Source organism: Phalacrocorax carbo, assembly GCF_963921805.1.
Source record: "Phalacrocorax carbo chromosome W unlocalized genomic scaffold, bPhaCar2.1 SUPER_W_unloc_1, whole genome shotgun sequence".
In the NCBI taxonomy this organism is placed as follows: domain Eukaryota; kingdom Metazoa; phylum Chordata; class Aves; order Suliformes; family Phalacrocoracidae; genus Phalacrocorax; species Phalacrocorax carbo.
This window is the reverse complement of record NW_026990243.1, coordinates 2485209-2492344: the sequence shown is the minus strand read 5'-3', so window position 1 is coordinate 2492344 and position 7136 is coordinate 2485209. Positions and strand designations below refer to the sequence as shown.

General features: G+C 43.9%; 1 long non-coding RNA gene across 1 annotated transcript; it reads right to left on the bottom strand.

Moving 5' to 3' along the window:
- Positions 1–3830: 3830 nt before the first annotated feature.
- On the bottom strand, positions 3831–6781 carry LOC135310801 (uncharacterized). Its single transcript, XR_010370807.1, has 3 exons — positions 6564–6781; positions 5885–6027; positions 3831–4852 (listed from the first exon to the last, which is right to left on the bottom strand). It is a non-coding gene; the product is annotated as an uncharacterized LOC135310801 (long non-coding RNA).
- Between the last annotated feature and the right edge of the window lie 355 nt (positions 6782–7136).

Here is a 7136-nt window from a genome sequence, read left to right as displayed (position 1 = left end):
AGTGTACACTGGTGCCATTAGGGTACTGGGGCACGGAACCCATCTGGATCTCTGGAGTTACAGGGGGATGCTAGCAATTCTCTTTATTGGAGGCTGAGGTGAGCTTAACAGGGGACAAGTGGCAAAAGCATCCCATTGTGATCGGCCCAGATTCCCCTTGTATCCTTGGCATAGGCTACCTCAGGAGAGGGTATGTCAGGGACCCAAAAGGGTACCGATGGGCTTTTGGTGTAGCCACTGTGAACACAAAGATTAATCCACTGATTGCAACGGATGCTGGAGCAGTGTGAGGAGCACCAGCAGCAGTGGCAGTAAGCAGCTGTGAGGGATACACAAGGGATACACAAGGACAAGGAGAGACTACTGCTGAACAGGGGGCATTCCCCGAGCGACTGAGCCCAGACCTGCTGATTGGAGCCTGCACCCAGCAGCCCAAATGATTTAAACAGGCTAAAACAATCAGCCCAGCTGAATGCAGCGGACGTGCATATATATATTTACCAGCGGACAGGCAGTGGGCAGGCGCACAGCAGCATGGTGACCACCCAGCAAAAAGCCATGTTCTCTGCTTCTCCTGAGCTTCTAGAACCTGGTAGAACCAATGCAACCACACAGACAGAGCTCCTGCCAGAGCATGCAACCACACAGGCTTCAGACTACAGGATGTGTGTGTGGATATTCCTGGAGATGGAGGGTGATAGCAAGCACGCCTGTGGGAGGTATGACCAGGTGGATGAACTCCTCTGCCTGATGGCCAAGCTTCAGGAGGGGGTGGGCAGAATGAGGAGCATCTGAGAGTCTGAGAAGGAAATTGACCAATGGAGCTGTGCTCTGACATCTCTGGTACACATAAGCCAACTCAGCATGGACACTACAGAAGTAGGTGCAGTATCTGTTCTGTGCCAGGAGGAAGGCAGTGTTACAAGGGATAGGGAGGGGTGGAAGCAGGTTACCGCATGGAGCTATAAGAGGAACCCCTCCTTACCCTCTCAGCTACCTCTACAGAATAGGTACAAGGCTCTGGGTATGGTAGACAAAGCACATAATGAGATAGAAGAGGAAGAACTTATGCAAGCACTCTCGCCAAGGTCAAATCGACCAACCCCTTGCATCAAGAGCTGCATTAAGATCAGTGCCAAGAAGAAACAGCAGTGAGTTACCATCATAGGTAACTCCCTCCTGAGGGGAACGGAGGCACCTGTTTGCAGACAGGACCCTCTTTTCAGCAAAGTTTGCTGCCTCCCTGGGGCCTGAATCAGGGATGTCACCAGATGACTGATGAGCTTAGTATAGCCTTCAGGCTATTGGGCTCCTGCCCAAGAGAACTTTCATATGGGTACTAATGATGTCACAACAAGAAGTCCAAGGTTGATCAAAAGACATTTCAGGGCCCTGGGAAGAATGCTAAAAGATTCAGGAACACAGGTAGTGTTTTCCTCAGTCTTCCCAGTAACAGGGAAAGACTTTGGAAGAAATGGGCATGTCCAAGACATCAATACCTGGCTCCAGAACTGGTACCTCCACCAGAACATTGGTTTTTATAACCATGGAAATGTCTTTGAAACACAAGGTATACTGGGGCCTAACGGGATCCACCTGTCCCGATGGGGGAAAAAATGTCTTTGCTCATAAGCTGGCAAGACTGATTGAGAGGGCTTTAAACTAGAATTGATGGGGGAAGGGGATACCATCTGAAATGCTGAAGGTAAACAAAGGGTCGGCACGGAATCGCCTAAGGGTGGGAATGCTAATGGGAGCATTTACAATTCTCGGGGAGCACTGAGGGCTTAGGAGCACATCTGAACTGCTTGTACACCAGTGCACGCAGTATGAGAAACAACCAGGATGAACTAGAAGTGTTAGTGAGTTCCCAGAGCTACGATATCATTGGTATTAGTGAGGCTTGGTGGAATGAGTCCCATGATTGGAGTGCTGGGGTGGAGGGCTATAGTCTGTTCAGGAAACATAGGAAGGGCAGGCGAGGTGGAGGGAGAGGTTTGACTGTACAGCTCTTACAGTTAGGGATGATGTAGTTGAGAGCCTCTGTAGCAGGTTCACAGGATTCCTATGCACAAAATTCACCCAACACACAATATTTAAAAAGCACAACAGTATTTATTGCTCTATTATAGCCTTGCATAAGCAGTTACTAGCATATTGTTTTCCCTTTATGAGAGTCTTACCAACCCAACTACGCCCGAGACACCACTGAGCAGGAGGGTGACCATTAGTGGGGTCATCATGGAGAAGGGAGGTAGGCACAGCACCTTCAAGGCATCTGCTGTGGTTCGTAGAGCATGCTCTGTGTCCTCTCTCCTCTCTCCGCTTTGAGCCACGCTTTTTTATACCCTCAGCAGATTCAGTGCAAAAGTACTGACTAGACGTTGCTGCACGTGTGGCCAGCACATGCAACAAGGCCTGCCAGGTGCGTGCTCTGCCAGCTAACAGCAGCTCCCGGATTGCAACAACATATTGTTCAATAACAATCCTCCCAGTTCCCTTCTTCAAGGTCACGTTCTCACAGCTGTGTTCAGGTTGTAACTTTTCCGTCGTGGCCCTACACAGACCATCATCAAAATCCCTCACACAGCCTCTGGTTGAAGAATAGGGGGATGGGAAACAAAGCAGATATCATCGTGGGTGCCTACTATGGATAGACCAGCCAGGATGATAGCACTGATGAGTTATTCTATAGGCAATTAGGAGAAATCTCCTACAAGGTAGCCCTTGTCCTTATGGGAGATTTCAACTTCCCAGGCATCAACTGGGAATACCATACTGCTGTGACGAGCGGGTCTGGGCAATTCCTAAGTTTGTGGAAGATAACTTCTTGTCACAAGCACTCAGCGAGCCAACTAGGAAAGATGCCCTCCTAGACTTGTTGTCTATGAATAGAGAAGGACTTGTGGGAGATGTGATGGTAGGTGGCTGTCTTGGCCACAGTGATCACAAAATGGCTGAGTTTAAAATGTTCAGTGTAATGAGAAAAAAGGGCAGCAGAGTTGATTCCCTGGATTGCAAGAGAGCAAACTTTAAGCTACTCAGGGAGCTACTTAGCAGTGTCCCCTTGGAATCTGCTTTTGAGGGCTTAGGGATCCATGAGTGCTGGTCAGTTTTGAAGAACCACCTCAGTCTTTAATAATACTGTTAGACCGTGGGCTGATCAGTCCTCTGAGTTGGAGGACCATGAGTACAGGAACAGTGACTTTCCATTTGTGGACACTGAAATTGTAAGGAACCAGCTGTATCATCTGAATGTTCATAAGTCCATGGGGCCTGATGGGATTCATCCCAGAGTACTGAAGGAGCTAGCGGGTGTTACAGCAGGACCCCTCTCAATCATCTACCAAAGGCCTTGGGAGTCTGGGGAGGTCCCCACTGACTGGAAGGTAGCCAACGTTACTCCAATTTACAAGAAGGGCATGAGGGAAGACCCAGGAAACTGCAAGACCTGTTAGTCTAACCTCAGTACCTGGGAAAATTATGGAGATCATACTGGGTGCTGTTGAAAGACATTTAAAGAACAATGCAATCATCAGGCACAGACAACATGGGTTCACAAAGGGAAAGTCCTGTCTAACTAATTTTAAAACCTTCTATCCTTCTTGGGGTTGGACTAAATGACCTTTAAAGGTCCCTTCCAACCCAAACCATTCTATGATTCTATGATAAGGTCACCCGCCTAGTGGATGAAGGGAAGGCTGTGGATGTAGTTGTTCTGGATTTTAGGAAGGCTTTTGATACCGACCCTCACAGCATCTTTCTGGACAAGTTGTCCAGCTATGGGATGAGCAGGTTCACGGTGCACTGGGTGAAGACCTGGCTGAACGGCAGGGCTCAAAGGGTGGTTGTGAATGGGGCTACATCTGGCTGGTGACCAGTCACCAGCAGTGTTCCTCAGGGCTCAATTCTAGGGCCAGTTCTGTTCAATATTTTTATCAGTGATCTGGATGCAGGTGTTGAATGCACCATTAGCAAGTTTGCTGATGATACCGAACTGGGAGATGCTGGTGACTTCCTCGAGGGACAAGAGGCCTCACAGAAGGATCTAGATAGTTTGGAGCATTGGGCAATCATCAATGGCATGAAATTAATGTTGTTATTTATTTTACTCATAATACTGCCTCCATGCAATGAGATCCTGGCAACACACATTTACTTTGATTTGCAAGGACTGCCTAATAATGGAACTCATACACTGGATTAAATTTTTAATTCCTAAAAATTTTGCTTAGTCCTATTTAAAGGACACAGTCCTAGTATACGCTGTGACAGTTAAGATATCTTTTGAATTAGCTTATGACTCGCCTCTTTCAAGGCATGCTGTAAGGTCTCTTTACCCCAAATATTCAGGGCAGGTTGGAGGAGGTATGAGAAAAGTACCATAAAAGCTTATCTTAGTAGTGGGGAAAGTAATAATCTTTTTTCTTTAATTTGCAGAAGAAATCATGTAAGAAACAGGTTTTCTCTGGCTGGTGCGCAGTAAGAACAAGTCATTTCTTCTAAGCAAAGACGCGACAGCAAATCAAAGCAGTTGTGCTAGTCACAGACAAACACATCCACTGAAAGCCAGATTTAACTTTTGAAAGGCATGGAGAGATAAATCAAGCATTTAATTATCAAGGGAAAATGCAACTCTGTCTGAAGCTAATGAGAATACACATAACAGAATCTAGCTTTAAGTGAAATCAAGGAAAGGAACCAGTTTATTGCAAAAATTGCTCACAATTTCAGACATTTATTAACAACACTTAGTATCTCATCTTACTTGTTGAAGGAAAGTAGGAAGCTGTTGCCTCATTTGCTCCTGAAGTTGAGGATTTCCAGCAAATAAAGGATTATTCAACATCATCTATGGGACAAAAATATTTAACATCATAGATCAAGCAGTAGATCAAAAAGTAAATACTAGAGTGGATTTTAAGACAACTATTTACCACATATGAATCAGAAAACAAGATAATAGTCTATGATAACCTCGGAGTAATTATCTCCCACTTCTCCTTTGGCCAAAACTTGTTCTGAAATGATGAACCACCAGCCTGAGAACTGACTAAAATCATTGGTGGTGTGGAGTTGGGGTTTTTCTGGGGGTGTGTTTGTTGTTGTGAGGGGTTTTTTTGGGGGGTGGGGGTGTTAAACTTTTGAAGTGAATCCTTGCTAGATCCTCACCAAAGCAACCTCATTTACATAACAAGAAAAGCCTTTTCTGGTCAGCTTCCACTACAAATGTGACGGTTTCCCTGTAAACATTGTCTGCAAAAAGCCTGGGATATTTTCCTAATTAACTGTTTAATATACAAAAAATAATATTATCTCAGTTCAAGATTTGACTTTGGATATTATTGTAAGTAAAATGGGAAAGCACTTCTACACTACCATTCATAAAACAACAGTAAGTATTAGCTCTTTTATTGTGAGCAAGGATCGCAGATGAGAAATGAAAACCAGAGTAACAGCTAGATATGGCACAAACTCCTTCCCCTCCACTTCTGTCCTCCCAAGCTAGGGTAGGTATTTATTTAGTAGCAGATCTACCTTAATTTATAATCAAAACATTTCTTTTGTATAACCGGTTCTTATGCTAGGCCACAGAAGTTTAGGGCTGTACGAAACATATACAAACTTAAAAGTTGTTACAAGAGAATGCCTGACATGACGTCCAACTACAAATTGAAGAAACTTACTGCAACAGATTGCTAAAGGTAACAACTTCACTATGTCGGGCATCAGCATACGTTAAAAATTGGACCATTCACAACAGACAAGTTATTGTTGAGAAGTTGGCACAATTACTCTGTAGTGAAAATATAACTGTATCATAAATTCAATTCCTTTTTTCACTCCAGTGCACACAACACGTTGCTACACCAAAAGCATTTACCTGTACTGCAAGATCAGGATTCTGGCTCAATGACTGCATCATGCTTCTCATATAGGGTGCAGACAACATATTTTGCATAAGTTGTGGATTTTCTGTTATCTGCTGTAACAAGCTCTGCATTCCTGGTGTGTTGAACATACCAACTTTAATAAAATAAATAAATAAATAAATGGGTCACTTCAGTAAAAATCTTTACTATAATCAACTTAGACTGCCTAGAACTGGGATACAACTGTGTGGTTTGGCGTTTTTTGGTTGTTTGTTTTTTTTTAAAAAAAAAAAAAAGAGCTTTAGCCCCTTAAATACATCTCAGTGTGGTTCTGCTTACACAGATGCATCTGCCCTAGAAACAAGTTAAGCCAGAGGTCGTATCCAACAAGCAGTCTCAAGTATCTGCATTACTAGCTGTTTTCCTGTTTGTCTCCAAACAGAAGAAATATTATCATTCATCTACAGATTCCCTACTTTTGTTATTTTAAGGCAGTACACAAGTATTGTTAGTACTCTTGGTTTACTTTTTATGTTTGTTTTCTACAGAGGGCTTTGATAATATTCAAATGTTTTATGGAAATAAACAGCAATACAAACTTTGAATCAAAACATCTCTTTCTAATAACAGAATCATTTCGGCAAACTCCTGAATATTTGCAAACATATACAACTGCAATAACAGACACACCTCCTAGTCCAGGTCCCAAATTTGGTATAGTTGAGCTCTGTCCCATACTGGCAGATGTGCTATTTCCGACATTACTACTGCCACTGCTCTCACCACTGGTGCTGGTACTTGTGGAACTCTGCAAGCTGGACTGAGGAGCCCAGGGATTTGGTAAAGGACCTCTGTTTTCTGTACGAGATGGCTGACTGTCCCCTCCTGATGATACACTGCTTACTAAGGAAGCAAATGGGTTACCTCCAAACTACAGAAGGAGAAACAAACACAGATCATCTATTAGTCAACTATTTTTAAGTTTGCTAGAAATTTATGAATGGGGCTACATCTGGCTGGTGACCAGTCACCAGCAGTGTTCCTCAGGGCTCAATTCTAGGGCCAGTTCTGTTCAATTTTTTTATCAGTGATCTGGATGCAGGTGTTGAATGCACCATTAGCAAGTTTGCTGATGATACCGAACTGGGAGATGCTGGTGACTTCCTCGAGGGACAAGAGGCCTCACAGAAGGATCTAGATAGTTTGGAGCATTGGGCAATCATCAATGGCATGAAATTTAACAAGAACAAATTCCAGATTCTG